Source organism: Psammomys obesus, unplaced genomic scaffold, assembly GCF_907164565.1.
Source record: "Psammomys obesus unplaced genomic scaffold, mPsaObe1.curated_primary_1811, whole genome shotgun sequence".
Taxonomy (NCBI): Eukaryota; Metazoa; Chordata; class Mammalia; order Rodentia; family Muridae; genus Psammomys; species Psammomys obesus.
In genome coordinates this window covers 30,386,524-30,402,675 of record NW_026590062.1, presented here as the reverse complement: position 1 = coordinate 30,402,675, position 16,152 = coordinate 30,386,524, and the positions used below count along the sequence as shown (strand labels likewise).

The window sequence follows — 16,152 nt, the reverse complement described above, 5'->3', positions numbered from 1 at the left end:
GCACCCACATCCTAAATGTCTCAAATAACAGAGAGGCAAATAGCTCAACATCTCCTGATGACATAGGAGGATGTTGTAAGCCAGGATGGAGCCCACATGCTGGTTCAACTGGCCATTCCCTTTACCCTGGCATTCAGGTCTTCCTCTTAGCACACGCTAATTCCAAGGTCCTAGCCACCCATGGTCCCTCTTTAGAGGAGGATGCCAGGCACTCTGCCATCAAACTCACAGCTTGGGAAAGTTACTCAGAACATCCAAGTGGTGTCTTTGACAGTTGGTTTTATATCTGTAGAGTCAACAAATGATTTTTTAAGTGATGTCCCAAGCTTTTAGATTCTTCAGGAAGATAAAGAGGATACTTCCAAACTGGGCTCACCTGCTTTGAGACTATAATACAGTCTCTATGCAGACAGAGTGCTCCAGGGCCAGCTTCTGCGCCCTTGAAGCCTACAAGGAACAAGCAGTTTCAGCAGTGATATTTGTGATGTTTTCTAAGACGTTTGAAAAGCCAATGTTTGCTAACGCTCATTTAATTAGGTTGTCTGGCTTTACAAATTCACCTCTAAACAACCAATCTATTTTTAAATGGAACAGTGTTAAGACACATGCTCACTGCTGCCCGTATGGCTGACCTACAGCTCTGTCCCTTGGCAGAAGGACAAAAGAGTCAGCTTTAGCTCTCTCCCAGAAAGCAGCTGGAGATGACCGGTGAAGACAGTTTGCTACTCTCTTGACCCAGAAAACCCCACAAAATCACCCAAATCAAGAGGTCCAAATCTTTGCATTCACTTTAAGAACACCAGGGAAACTGCCCAGGCCATCAAGGGTATGCATATCCAAAAAGCCACCAGCTTCTGAAAGATGTCACTTTAAAGAAGCAATGTGTGTCATTCTGGAGATATAATGGTGGAGTCGGGAGGTGTGCCCAGGCCAAGCAGTGGGGCTGGACTCGGGGTCGGTGACCAGAAAAAGAGTGCTGAATTTTTGCTGCACATGCTTACAAATGCAGAGAGTAATGCTGAACTGAAGGGTTTATATGTAGACTCTCTAGTCGTTGAATATATCCAGGTGAACAAGTCACCTAAGATGCGCCATTGCATTTACAGAGCTCACAGCCAGATTAACCCATACATGAGCCCCATCATTGAGATGATCCTCACTGAAAAGAAATAAATTGTTCCAGAGCCAGAAGAGGTTGCTCAGAAGAAAAAAATATGGCTTTAGCCTTGTCAATTCAGTTTCTGGTGGAAATTATGTGTTACAGATTTGACATAGCTGACTGCTTTCATCTTTCATCTGTTGGTTGAGTGTATGGAATAAGAAGGAAGAGATTCTTTTTTCTTTTTTTAATTTATTTTTTCTGCTGTATCCTGCTCCCTCTTTCTCTTCCAATCCCACCCTCCCTCCCTCATCTCTTCCCTGCCCCTTGTCAAGTCCACTGATAGAGAAGACCTCCTCCCCTTTCATCTGATCCTGGTTTATCAGGTATCTTCAGGACTGGCTGCAAAGTCCTCCTCTGTGGCCTAGCAGGGCTGCTCCTCCCTCTGGCAGTGGGGCAGGGGGGAGGAGAAGGTCAAAGAGCCTGCCATTGAGTTCATGTCAGAAATAATCCCTGTTCCCCTTATTAGGGTACCCACTTGGATACTGAGCTACCATGGGCTACATTGAGCAGAGGTTCTAGGTTATATCCATACATGGTCCTTGGTTGAAACAGTTTCATAAAAGACCCCTGTGAAGGCAGAGATTTTTAAAAGGTTCTGTTAATAGAGTTAATTTTAAAAAACTTTGTCAAAAACTTATACACTCTTGACATGGCTTGGGTAGTAACATCTAGGATGTCCTAGATCAGTGGGTTCTCACCCTTCCTAATGCTGTGACTCTCTCCTGCAGTTCCTCATGTGCTGGTGGCCCTCAATCATAAAATTATGTTGTTGCTACTTCATAACTGTAATTTTGCTACTGTGATGAATTGTAATGTAAATGTCTGTGGTTTTCCATGGCTTTAGGTGGCCCCTGTAAAAAGAGTGATTTGGATCCCCCCAAAGAAGGGGATAACCCACAGGTTGAGAACCACTGTCCTAGCATGTTCTAGAGAAGTGCCTGTTGAGAAAGCAACAGCAGCCACTGTTTCTGGGAGTCATTTCAAATTGGAAATTGAAAATCATTTATTTTGGGGGAATACAACTTAGTACTAAATTGTTTCTTCATGCAGCCTTACATTTACTATTTACTATAGACTCTTAGAATATATGTAGAATAATTTGGTATTAACAAAAATATGTATTGTCATGTTTTCAAATACTAGATATGGTCATTTAAGGTAATAGTCCCAATTTTTAAAAATTTTACCTTAGCAAGTTGTTTCTAATCAAAAATAGTGTTTTATGTGAGATATTCTGTTTAGTAAATAATAGCTATTATTGGTAAAAATTGAAACAAATATACAAAATGTATCATATGTGGAAGGAAGAAGTATCATTTAGATGGTTGAGTTCATGCTGACTTTAACTGACTTCTGTTACAAAACTCCCAAGTGCTCTTCCTTCTGCAGGAGTCTGATACAACAGCTAATTATAGTTACCTTTGCCTTCTGCAGGATGCTGGCCATGCTCCAGCCAGTCATACAGTTGCCTTTAATGTTACGTTAACTTTATATTTAACTGTATGTTATATTGATTCATGTTACCTTAACTTACGTAAAAGGCTTCCTCTTGAAACTTTCTCTTAATGTTTCCCACAAAGCTGTATAGTTCTCACCTCCTGTCTTATGTTCTGGATCTATGCCAACTATTACATTTTATCATGACCCCTTTGATGGACTCTCTTCTGAGGCACTCTGGCTGCTGCTCCCCTGCCACCCTTCTGTCAGCCTTGAAGCATTTACTGGGAGATTGACAGCCCCAACCCTTAAAAACCTTAAAAACAGTTTGGGTAACCTCTGAAAGGGGACTAATGGGCCATGGGCCATCTAACTCATCCCTCTTCCTGCCACTCTGGAATTGTTTGGAGACTCAGAACTAAACAGCTAAATTGAAGCATCTTTGCATCAGTCAACCTCTCTGTCTCACCAGCTCCAATCAGCTTAACATCCTTCAGGACCAGCTCAACTCCTTGACTGCTGCAGTGCCCCAATATTAAAAAAGACTATATCTGACTGCTGCTAAGGATGGGGTCTGTGGCCTTCTCAAATAAAGTGCCTCTACACCAACAAATTTTAACTGGTTTGAAATGGGGTCACTTAAAGAGAGGGTTTAGACAAAAATTCAACTGCAAGCCTACTCCTATGTGTGGTCTTTCCTCCCACTCTGGCTCCACCCCTGGATCACTCCTTTTCTCCTTAGTATCTTCATACTTAAGTTCTTACCCTGTCTTTTAAATGTCTTACTTACTGAACTTCACCCTATACCCAAGCAATATGTTCCACAAAGGCTCTCCTAGTAGCCCGCCCCTTATAACAGCTCCACTGTTCTTAATACACCTGCAGAAATGACCTTTTAGGTGCTGAAGGGAAAATAGCTAGAATGGACCCCTTCGTCTCAGGCCAGATACAACCATTACATTATTCTTCTACTTTCTCTTGTTCCCTTCTTTTGATGTGCAGTCATTCCCTGCTGCTTCTGCTAGTTTGTTTTGTAGCAGTCCTGGCAAGGGGACCCAATCACTGTCACTCTATCAACTCTATGCACATTTTCTCTCACTTGTCTTCTCTGTCTCCCCTGCCTCTGTTCCTCCCCTTCCCCAAAACTTCCCAGAAAATCTTTCAGCTCTACTCTGTAACCAAATCATCTGCTTACAGCCTTCTAATACTTATTTTCCAAATCTCTTCAAGAATAGAGGACGACAATCACTGATCCATTGCAGCTAACCAAGCTAAGACCCTCCCCCCGCTACATGACCAGAGGGTACCTCTTCAATGGACACAACTGCCCCTCTGACAAAGACCCTCCTCAGCAGAAAACAGATAAAACACCTTCCTTTCTCAGAGTTAGCAATAGTGTTTCTTGCTGAAAGACTACACTTCCCAGCTTCCCTTGTGGACTATAGAAATAATTTCCACCCCATATAAGGGGTCTCATTCCATCTTCTTCCATAGGCTTTTGGCCATCTACACACATGAGTGACAAAGATGACCCCATGCTGTGAATAAAAATGGCCTAAGATCAAAGACTCTTTTCTGGCTCCCATCTCTCTACAGCTGTCTTTTAATAATCTAATAGCTTCCAATGTGGAAAGATTTCTCCCACATCTTTAACCCATGAAAATGTAAGGTCAACACTTTGTAGGGAACAGTGGTAGCCATGGCGGCACAGGCCATTATTCCCAGCACTCGGGAGGCAGAGGCAGGCGGATCTCTGTGAGCTGGAGGCCACCCTGGTCTACAGAGTGAGTTCCAGGACAGCCAAGGCTGTTAACACAGAAAAACCCCACCCTGAAAAACAAGCAAAGAGAGAGATCCTACAATCTTTAGCACATTTAGCATTGTGTGGAGATGAAAGCCATTGCTTAATATGGGGTCAAGATTAAGGTTTGTTTAGGTGTGAAATGACACAAACTAAAATATTTCATCCACCTGTTCTTTATTAGTTCTACCTTTCTGTATTTATAGACCCCCCACAGAAATGGAAATGGTGATGTCCTATTCAGGCATTGCTAATCAATACTTTGATTAGCATGATAGCTTCTGGGCCTGACAACTCCCATAAGGATTTATGCATTTTAGTTTTATCAGCTGAAGGTACCTCCTGAAGTGGAATTCAGCCTAGCTTTAAGGCCTAGGTCACATTTGACCCCACTCTGCCTCTCCTCCTGGGATATCAGATCCTTCCTTTGCATTTCAAATTACTTTAAGAAGAGGCTTAATTTAATCATTAAACATTATCCTGACTTCCTATTAGTAATTTTGTCTTGAAATGCAATTAAGTGTAAAACAAGAGTCATGCTTAGGCAACTGCTTAAATCTTAAGAGAAAAATATTCAGAACTTTATTTCACATGGCATGTCAAAATAAATTCAAAGAGATTAAAACATTCAATAAAAGTACATCAAAGCATGCAAATGCAGAAAGATAGTTAACATTTGTTTTATGGACAAAGAAGCCCTTTCTAAGATTAAAAGTCAATAGAAAAATTCTGAAGAAAATATATTGGATTATCATATAAAGAAAATAGCAAAATTAAAGATCCAACAGTAAGCTAGGAAAATGTAAAAATATAAATAAAAGTGTTGACATCTGATACTAAGAACTTTCACAAAGCAATATAAACAATGTAGACTGTTTCTACTAAAAGCCTGTATCTCAAGTACATAAACAAGTAACATATAAAAAGAACCAATTTATAAATGGCCATTTCCAAATATTGAAGGCTTGTCTACAGTGTGAGAAATAAAAACGAACATGGCAGAGTCTGGGTAGATAGCTCAGTTGATAAAGTCCTTGCTATGCAAGCATGATGCCTGAGTTTGAATCCCAGCACCCATAATAGAGCTGGGCATGGTGGGGTGCCAGTAACCCCGCACTGGTGGGGCCACCAGTGGAGACAGGCAGATCACAGTGGCTTCTTGGCTAGCTAGCCTAGCTGAAATGGCTAGCTCCAAGTTCACTGAAAGACCCTGTCAAAATAATAAGGCAAGAAAAGCAACTGCTAACTTAATGTCAAGGCCAGGGCTCTCCATGTACCTGTGTGAATAAGAACACTCACACATACATACCATCACACACACACACACAGAGGGGGGGGGGGGAGAAAGATGATAAAACTACAGTAAGAGCTATCATAAATCTCTAATTTTAAATGTTTGTCAGTTTGACAGATGGTAACTTCAGAGTGTTGGGAGATAGTTTGGTGAGGATACGTTTTCCAGCTCGGCAAGGAGAAAACTGGCCAAAACTTTCTGAAAGGAAGCCATTTTGACAAAGTGTACCAAGCACCTTAAAATAGCCATGTTTTGAGAGATTAATCTTACTAGTAGGATTTATGAAATACACACACAATGATATTTAATTGCTGTTTGTAACACTTTATAATAAATTGGAAGCAACCTGAAGTCCAAAATTAGAACAGTAAGTGAAGGCTGGGTGTGGTACAACAAGCCTTTAATCCCAGCAACTCTCCAGGCGGCTGGTATCTGTGAAACGAGGCCAGCCTGGGGTACATAACGAGAAGAAGGAGTGGAGGAGGGGGAGAGGTGGGGAGGATAGTACAACCAGATACCATGATTCAGTAGTCATCATAAGTATTTAGGAAGTAATTCAAATTATGCAGAAACTATTTCTGGTTTCAGAATCTCTAAAAGAATCTCAAGCAGTATTAGATGTGTAGAAAATGATTGCATATATCTAAGGTATATAAAGTGATAATTTAATGCATAGTGAAAAATTACTAAATCATGCATAGCAATATTCCCCTAATTTCATAGTTACCCTTTTTTATGTGTAGAGAAAGTACTATGTTTATTGTTCCCTTAGTAAATTGCCAGTGTATAATGCAATATCTACATTCCTGCAATATTTGTCTTTTGGTGTCCAGCACATTCCATTTGTCATAATGTTCTCCAGATTTAGTTAGTTTAACAATATGAGGATCTCCTCTTTTATTTTTTGAAAGACTGAATAATAGCCTGGTTTTTGTTTTGTTTTGTTTTTGTATATGTGTCTGTGTGTACAAGAAAGTATCTTATAATTTATCTCATTAATGAAGACTTCATTTGTAGGAGCAATGTCTTTTTTTTTAAGTTTGCATTTTTAGATTATTTTACATGGATGAATTTCTTTTTTTATTAATTACACTTTATTTACTTTGTATTCCCCCATAAGCCCCTCCCTCCTCCCCTCCTGATCCCACCCACCCCCTTATTCACACATGCCCCTCCCCAAGCCCACTGATAGGGGAGGTCCTCCTCTCCTTCCTTCTGATCTTAGTTTATCAGATCTCATCAGGAATGGCTGCATTGTCATCTTCTGTGGCCTGGTAAGACTGCTCCCCCCTCAGGGGGAGGTGATCAAAGAGCAGGCCAATCAGGTTATGTCAGAGGCAGTCCCTCTTCCCATTACTATGTAACCCACTTGGACACTAAACTGCCATGGGCTACATCTGTGCAGGGGTTCTAGGTTATCTTTGTGAATGGTACTTGGTTGGAATATGAGTCTCTGGGAAGACCCCTATGTTCAAATTTCTGGTTCTGTTGCTCTCCTTGTGGAGTTACTGTCCTCTCCAGATCTTAATATTTCCCACTTCTTTACATAAGATTCCATGCATACTGCCCAACGGTTGGCCATAAGTCTCAGCATCTGCTTTGATAGTCTGCAGGGCAGAGCCTTTCAGAGGCCTCCATGGTGGGTTTCTAGCTTGTTTCCTGTTTCCTTCTTCTTCTGATGTCCTTCCTCTTTGCCTTTCAGGATGGGGATTGAGCATTTTAGTCAGGGTCCTCTCTCTTAATTAGTTTCTTTAGATGTACAGATTTTATCCTATGTTATATGTCTATATGAGTGAGTATATACTGTGTGTGTCTTTCTGCTTCTGGAACAGCTCACTCAGGATGATCCTTTCCAGATTCCACCATTTACCTCCAAATTTCATGATTTCCTTATTTTTCATTGCTGAGTAATATTCCATTATGTAGATGTACCATAATTTTTGCATCCATTCTTCAGTTGAGGGGCATCTGGGCTGTTTCCAGCTTCTGGCTATTACAAATAAAGCTGCTACAAATATGGGTGAGCAAATGTCCTTATTCTGTACTTGGAGCAATGTCTTAATAAGAGTGGCTGTCACAAAATGACAATATATGAAGATTCCAGAGTGACACTGCAGCTTCTTGCTCCTGGAGGCTGGTGTCCTTTAAAAATCCTGTTTTGAAGTGAAAGGGTGTTTTCAGTTTTGGCTGTGTTGAGTTCAGGGTTTCTGTGGAATATGTCGGTGGATACATCTCAGAATGTGTGGATTTTGGGAGAGAGCTGGGATGGGGTTCCTGGAAAGTTTAAGCTGTAAATTTAGACTAAGGTCTAAGGAGAAAGTAAGAAATGGAAAGTGGAACCCTGAGTCTGGGACAGAACAGAGGAGGTATGCATGACATAAGCAGGAGGCCTGCCTGGAGCTGAAGTGAGCCCAGAGAACAATAGGGGTGCAAAAATGTGGGCAGGGTAGGCCAGATATGAGGGAGAGGACATAGGGAAGAAGGGAAAGGAGAGAGAAGGGACAGAGGAAAGGAGAGGGGAGCAAGCTATCTGTGGTTAATGGCACCAAGTGCTATAGACAGGGCAGAGCATGAAAGCCGAAGGGCCACTTCCAGGTTAATTATGTATTAATTTTTCAAGGGAGAAGGGTAGCTGGAGATAGGTGAGGTTAGGAAGGAAGGTAGGAGTGATGGAGGCATTGGTCAGATCTGGGCCATTACATACCTGGAGTTAGATAGTGCAATAAGGGTAAGATATGCCTACCCCATCCCTAGCTCTCTCTAACTATCTAGACATCCCCTTACAAAATTTAAAATGCTGTGTGAGACACAGCAACATCCAAATGGCAACCTTCCTTTCTAGAAACTTCTAAACTTATCTCATGGTCAGAAAATGTTACATGGCCAATGGATGGCTGCCAGTAACAGATGCCTAGCTTTCTGGAACTTGAGTTGAGAGCTCACCCAAGCTCTGATAATGTCATTGCCAAAGTAGTCTTTGTCCTTTCACATCCACTCACACCTCAGTGGCCCTGCGACCAGACCCAGGAAATGCTCTCTATTCTCAGCCTCCCTGGAGCTCTGCCAAGACAATATCACCATCCAAGAATCTCTGTCTGCTTCACTGTCTTCCCAAGAAAAAGTGGTGTCTGCTTAAAGGACAGCACTCGCAGACCTGCCCTCTTCAGGTGTGGGTGCCAGAAGCTGGAAGCTTGCCTAAAGCTGGTGAGCCCAGTAAGTGGCAAGCTGTGACAAAATGGCTAGTGTAGGCCAGATGTGGGGGTGGAGATACAAACCTGCAAAGTATAGCTTGTACTGACCCCTCCAAGTTCCTTGTATGAGCTATTCACTCACTTTTCTTGGTTGTTGATACCGGCATCATGTGATCTTGTTGGGGGGGAGTCCCTGGGGTAGTGGTGGGTTTTGTTTGTTTTGTTGTCTCCCCATATGAAGTTTGCAAGCCTATCTTTCTGCTTTGAGCCCAGATATTTGAAACTGAAGCTGTCATCATGGGATCATGAAGGAAAAGTGAAGTGTGTCACCAGCTTTTTAGCCATGATATTAAGATGCAGCATCAATGCCAACAGCCAGCTAATGCAATAATTTATGTTATGGGGAAAATAACTCTGGATAAAGGAAGCCACTTGTTTATTCAAGATGGTTTTGTCATGCTTACTAAATGTAACTCACCTAATATCTCCTCAGGTTTTCTCAGAAGAATGCTGATTTGTTCAGTGAAGCTTCCATCCCTATCCTGCTCAGCTACAGACCTCAGAAGCCCCTGTTCTATCTTTGGATATAAGAATGATACTGATCAGCCATATGTGGCTCGATCTCTCTTGCCGTGTTAAAAAAGCAGTCTAGGGCACTGAAAAAAATACAGCCTCAAGAAGAATCAGTCTGTCCTTTGTGAACACTGTGCCCACCTTGATGCCTGCAGCCAACTCATCACTCTTGAGGTGGAGTAGAGAGACCTACCTTTGGGATCCTTGTTGTCAATCCATTTCTTCATTATTTAATGCAGTTTGAGTTGGGATTTTTATAACTCTCTCCAAAAGTATCTTTACAGAAAAAGGGCTCCAAGAAGTTAGTCATTATCTAATTCTAAATACTACGATGCGCTCTCTCTCTCTCTCTCTCTGTGTGTGTATGTGTGTGTGTGTGTGTGTGTGTGTATGTGTGTGAAGGGAAAACGGGGAGATTAAAAGGTAGATCAAGTGTCATCCTCTGTGTTTAACATTTTTAAATCCTGATGATGGTTTTATGTCTTCTTCTCTCCCTTTAAAAGCAGAAGCTTCAGATACAAAAAATAGTTCAGTTAAAAATGTGATGAAAGCAATTGCTAATTTTATTCCAGTCAACCTGACCCAGCCAGAAGAATGCTCTCATTTATTGAACTTTGTGTCCCTAAGCAAAGTAAAGAATTTGAGCCAAATCATAATTGTTATCTTCCCTCTGGTTAGATGTTAGGAGCAGGTGAAATAATGCCTGTCAATGCCAAAAGAACCTGAGAAGAACATATTGAGGAGTTCTTCTGTGATCAGAACTGTGGCTTCTGCTTTTGGTATTTTTATCAGAGACCCCTAAATCTCTCCTAGATCTCTTGGGGACCGTGAAGACTGAGAGCTCTTGTGAATGATCTGTGGCTGTCTGGAGCACTTGCTCCAGACGTTATAAGCTAAGCTCTTGATGAAGTTGATAAAAGCAGGATGCCATATCAACCCATAATTGAAATATAAAAATCTTTACTGATGGATACATACTTAAAAACTTAGGAGGAAAGACACTGAATCTTAGAATAGTTATATATAGATGGGCAGAATAATGATGTGGCTTTCATTTTCTTCTTCATGTGCTCCCCTATATTTCCAATTTTTCTATGGTGAATCAGTTTTATTTTCATAATCAGAAAACTACAGCAGCATTCCACAGTATAAAATGGTGGTGTGCTTTTCTGGGGCAGGAAAAGTTCAAGGTGAGCCTTGATGTGTTGTTCCAGATTGAGGAAATGCACAGACGCTAATGGGATTGTGTCAGAAAGTTACAGGGACCAGCTTGAAGCTTAAAGGATTCTCACTGGCCAAATTTGGAACAAATTTGAATCATTTAAAATAATGAGTTTAACTAATGGCAATACATTGAGTAAGACTGATGAAAAAGAGAAAGGAAATAAGATATGCGCGTAAGAATTATAGACATGGAGCTGGACAGATGGCTCAGGGGTTAAGAGCACTGGCTGCTCTTCCAGAGGACCAGGGTTCAATTCCCAGCATTCACGTGACAGCTAACAACTGTGTAACTCTAGTTCCAGGGGATCTGAGACCTTCACACAGACACATACAAACAAAACACCAATGTACATAAAATTAAAATAATTTTTTTTAAAAAAAGAATTATAGACATGAGAAAAGTAGCCACCTGTGAGTTGGGGCTGTAACTTAATTTGTGGAGTGCTTGCCTAAAATGTATGAAGCCATGAGTTTGATCCAACACAACATAAAAACAAGTGTGGTGGTACACACCTAGCACCATAGTATTCTTTAGTTAGAGGTAAAAAGATCCTAAGTTTGAGGTCTTTTTCAGCTACACAACGAGTTTGAGAACAGAATACATACAGGAAACTATGTCTAAAAAGAATTTTAAAAGAAAAAAATAGCTATCAGTACTCGATGTAATCTTTGATCATGGCAATAATGATCAATAGATGCTAAAACCACCAGGTTAAAGGCTACAAGTGGAACAATTTGTATTGTCATTTGTAGGTTCACAATTCGGTAAGACCACTGATGCCTTCTCTTCCCTGGTATGTTACAGAGCACCTTTCATAACTGTGAAAGCCAGTCAGCAAGAAGAAAATCCCCAGGTCATTTTGAGCTTGCTGTCTCTATGCTTTCTGTCTGCAGTGTACAGTATCTTCCAATATATGGTTTTATCCTCTAGTTGTAGCAAGAGTCCACATTGTTTGGGGGCATCTGGAGACTTCATGACCAACAACATATAAGGAGTCCTCCCATGCCTGGTGCTGGGGTTTGTTTTTAACGACACATGGATTCTAGGAGCAGCATTATTCAGCCATACAGGTTGTTTATTGTCTGACATTTTTTAAATTTAATTTTATTTATATAATTCTTTATTACAACTTATTCACTTTGTATCCCCAGTGCAGCCCCTTCCCTTGTCTTCTCCCATTCCCACCCTCCCTATCTCTTCTCCCCCTATGTCCTTTCCCTAGTCCATTGATAGAGGTCCTCCCCTTCTATCTGACCCTAGCTTATCAGGTCTCATCAAGGCTGGCTGCATCCTCTTCCTCTGCAGCCTGCCAAGGCTGCACCCCCACCCCAGGGGGAGGTGATAAGAGAGCCAGCCACTTTATTGTCTGACTTTTAAATGACATTTGACCATAACTTTTTGTGAACAAGGCTGAGAGAACTGAGTCCTGAGTACAGAACACTGCAAACTGGGAAGTATGGTATATATGTGTATGAGTGGCAATCTGAATGAGGGAAGTTTAAGAAAAGATGAGAGAAGAGGAAGTGGGTCCTGTTTCCGAAGTTTTAACAAGCTTTGTGTGCAGTTTTACATCTAGGGTAATCAAGATTAGGCCATTCTTTTGTGGTTTTTACTTGCCCCATGTTCTTCTTAAGAAAACATCCCTATATTTTCTTTCCAAAGTTATACCCAAAGCTTTGTTATTGCTTTAAAAACAAGGCATAGCTGTGGAAGTAAAATATTTTATTTTAAAATAAAAGGTAGAGACACTCAAATTTTCCTTTCATATAATTTTTTAACTTCCTGAGACAAAAGATCAAATCAGAGACAAGATAGTTTTTGAATATTCCTCTTAAGGGCTGTTTCCTGGGCATAATTTGAATCAGACCTCCCGAAACTCGGAAAGATGGAAGTTTTCATCATGTTTTTAGGGTTGATAGCCCACTGAAAGAGAAATAAATGCATGTTGGTCTTTGCTGGCTATACGCACTCGTTATGCCTGGAACTAGTCATTAGGTGTTCACTTGGAATCACAGAAGTAGAAGCGTAACGTATACTTATACAGGTATATAACTTAATGATACAGACCTGGATGTAAGTTTACGACTTATGTGGGTCTGGGTATACAACTTGGAGGTATTAGCCTGGGTCCTACTGAACCAGGGTCTGTATTTAACAAGAATCCCTGTTAATTCCTATCCTCATCAAAGCATGAGTATAGCCTTAACTCACAAGGCAGAGAGACACTACAAGAGATGAATTGTTGTGGAAGGGGATATTAGACTCTAGAGGGCTCCTATACTCCAGCTAGTTCCCAAATAATAAAGACAGAAACCTTTTGGATTTGTGAAAGCTTTAAAGCACAGTAGCTATGCAGGTATCAACCCTCTAAGGTATTTTCTAGCTACACACCCCATGTTACACACCATGTTACTTGCTTTAATTGTTCCTGTCTGGGCTGCTTTTGTTCTATCAGGCCAGCCTTCATGGCCACATGCTCATGATCCATACTGCCGTGGCTACTTCCTTCTCTCCAGCTTCCTTTCCTCCTGCTCCATCTTCTGCTTCCTCTCCCTCTTCCTCCTGGCATTGTGGTCCCTCTGAGACACTAAGCCCAGGAACCTAAATACAGCCTACTTCTCTTCTGCCCAGTTTCAAGCTTTAGCAACTTTATTAACTAATTAACTTTAAATTAGATAAGAAAAGTCTACACAACAAAGACCAATGTATGTGATAATGTGCTCAGTGAGCCTGAGAATGTGCTTGTCTGGGCAGCAACTAGAAATTGGGGTCCAGTAATTAACATTAAAATACATAGCACCAGACTAATCTCCAACAATAAATCCCAAGCGATTTATTTTTCTCCAAGTTTACTGTCTCTCAAACTTACTTACACATTGAAGTTTCCCAAGGTACAGATGCTTGAGTCCCATTCCAAGAAAAGCTGATGTGATTAATCCTCCCTACAGCCTGGGGATTAAATTGTTTAAAAATTCATTCAAGAAATTCTCATGTTTACCCAAGGTTGGGGGTGCCAACCTTGATACCAAACCTATTAATTAGAACTTACAGATTAGAAGTGGTTTCAGCTTCAAGTGACAGAAAACCAAGTCATGGTGTCTCAAACTGCTGCATGTCAATCACTTGAAGAGATTTATGAAGTCACAGTGCCCAGGCTACATCCTGGGGGAACTGACTCAGCTGGCATGAAATGCAATTTGATGCACATCCTTCTAGGTTGATTTAGCAGCTTACTAAAGCTAAATAATATACATTTTTCTCTTCCCTTTGTCTTCATTGAGTAGAACTGTAGGACTCCCCAGCCCTTTTGGCAGCCTGTGTTCCAGTACCTAGTTTCTCTGCAATGTAGCATGTGTGGAAATTTTAACTTTTCTTGGCCATAGTCGTTAATGTCCTTTCCGCTTGATATGAGACTGGCGATGACTTGCTTATTATTCTTGAAAGGCATACATTGAAGACAAGTCTCTCATGAGTTCTTGCATAAAGATGTGATGAGCCACCCACCAGCTTGACACTCAATCACAAGAAGAAAAGTACTTACATTTGGGTGTGTACTCATTCACCCAAGTTATTCACCAGGCACCATCTTTTTCTTTTTATATTAACAGTGCCCATGTGAAGCAAGTGTTGTTATATTGATTTTACAAAAGAAAAGCAAAAACACAGCTGGTTTCAGGAACTTTCCTAGAGGTGCACAACTAGAAGATAAAAGAGAATAGACTGAAATGCTAGTTTCTCATCTTAAACCTCAGGATCTTAACTGAACAGCGTATGTTTCCTTCTATGGACCTTTGAAAGGAAGAACATCCATAGCTGGAAAAACTAGGTAAAGAAATGATAGAGACTATGGTTTGACAGAAAACATCTGTGCCTTCAAGACTGAATGCCTGATTCTGCATTCACTGGCTTATTGCTCAGTGATTTTCAACAGCATCTGGTGAGCTCAGCAGCCAGTTCTCCCCATGCCTTTCTCCCTCACATCTGTGTGTTCACATTTCCTTTCTCTGTGCTGCCATTATAGCAGCATTCCTAAAAACCTATCATCTCACCCACTTCCTCCTTACAAATCTTCAGAACTTACCAGGTAAAGTCCAAATTTCTTTTTTTTTTTAATTAATTAATTTATTATATATACAACATTCTGCCTGCATGTAGGCTTGCAGGCCAGAAGAGTGTAGCAGATCTCATTATAGATGGCTGTGAGCCACCATGTGGTTGGTGGGAATTAAACTCAGGACCTCTGGAAGAACACCCAAAGTGCTTATCCTCTAAGCCATCTCTCCAGCCCCCAAATCCAAATTTCTTTGTGTGCTAATGAATACCTTCTTTAGCTGGTCCCAACCTCATTCTCAGGTCTTTCCTTACAAAGGCTTTCTGTTGCTACTTTGAGGCTGAGTAGTTCAGCGGTCATCTGTGTCAGCTATTGACCACTGTGTAACAAACCACTTCCAAACTTGTAGCCTTGAGAGAATGATTTCCTATTCCTCAAATTCTCCACCTGACTGGGTGTTTCTCATCTATGTTATTCATGTGGCTCCCTTTGGCTGTAGCAGAACTGGACTTGAAGTCCATCCAGGCCTCTCTGACATGACTGTGGTATTTGTTCTGTCATCAGGGAGCTTCAGTGTTCTTCCAGTGGGCTCACCCTCCATGCCATGTCTCATCCTCTGGGTTTTCTCCATACAGCCACTCTCTCCCAAGTGCTCTCATCTCAGAGATTCTCCATATGACTCTGCCTCCTTTGGGACAGCATGGACTTCCTTACAAATCTGGCTTTGAAAATGGTCAAAGCTGAAGTAAGTAGAAGCTTGTAGCATACACCATGAACTTGCTCCACATTCTGTTGGTCAGAGGAAGGCTTGCTGAGATAGTAACTCTAGCTTCACCCGCTCGACCCTGGGACTCCCAGGACGGAAGGTGCCTTTTTCACACAACGGTACTTTCCAGATGCAAACCTTACTGGGGCAGCCAGCTCTGTCTGCAGGCTTCTGGATCCTGGCACTTCTCACCTTGACACAGAGCACACTCAGCCCAACTGGCAAGGATCTGCAGCAGAAGTCTGGGCAGCAGAGCCAGCAATGCCTGCCTTAGTGACAGAGTCCAGTCCATGGAGCAACTGTAAGCAGAGAGCAGAGTTCTAGGACGATTCAATCTCTGTCTGATCATTTGTCACATTCTATGGCTACTGAGTTTTCTTTTTTCCTGTTGTATTTGATCATGGGCAGCTTAATTGTCGCTCTTATTCAAAAAAAGAGGAAGGGAAATGACTTTAATTTGCTTCTGGACTGAGGATGGTTGTACTAATGCATTAAGTCAGATAATTACTTTGGGGCAGAATTGCCATTAACTTTCCATAATTCATCTGTAAGTTCTCTAATGAGCCCTCCTGCCATTATTTATTATTTGTTTTGCAGCACAAAACATGCCAAGTGAAGTCCGAAGGATGTATGTGGTATGCAGAGTTTATAC

At 41.3% G+C, this 16,152-nt stretch overlaps 1 pseudogene; it reads left to right on the top strand.

Moving 5' to 3' along the window:
* Positions 1-1,224, top strand: part of LOC129676128 (60S ribosomal protein L17-like) — a 28,833-nt pseudogene extending 27,609 nt beyond the window's left edge.
* The last annotated feature ends 14,928 nt before the right edge of the window (positions 1,225-16,152 follow it).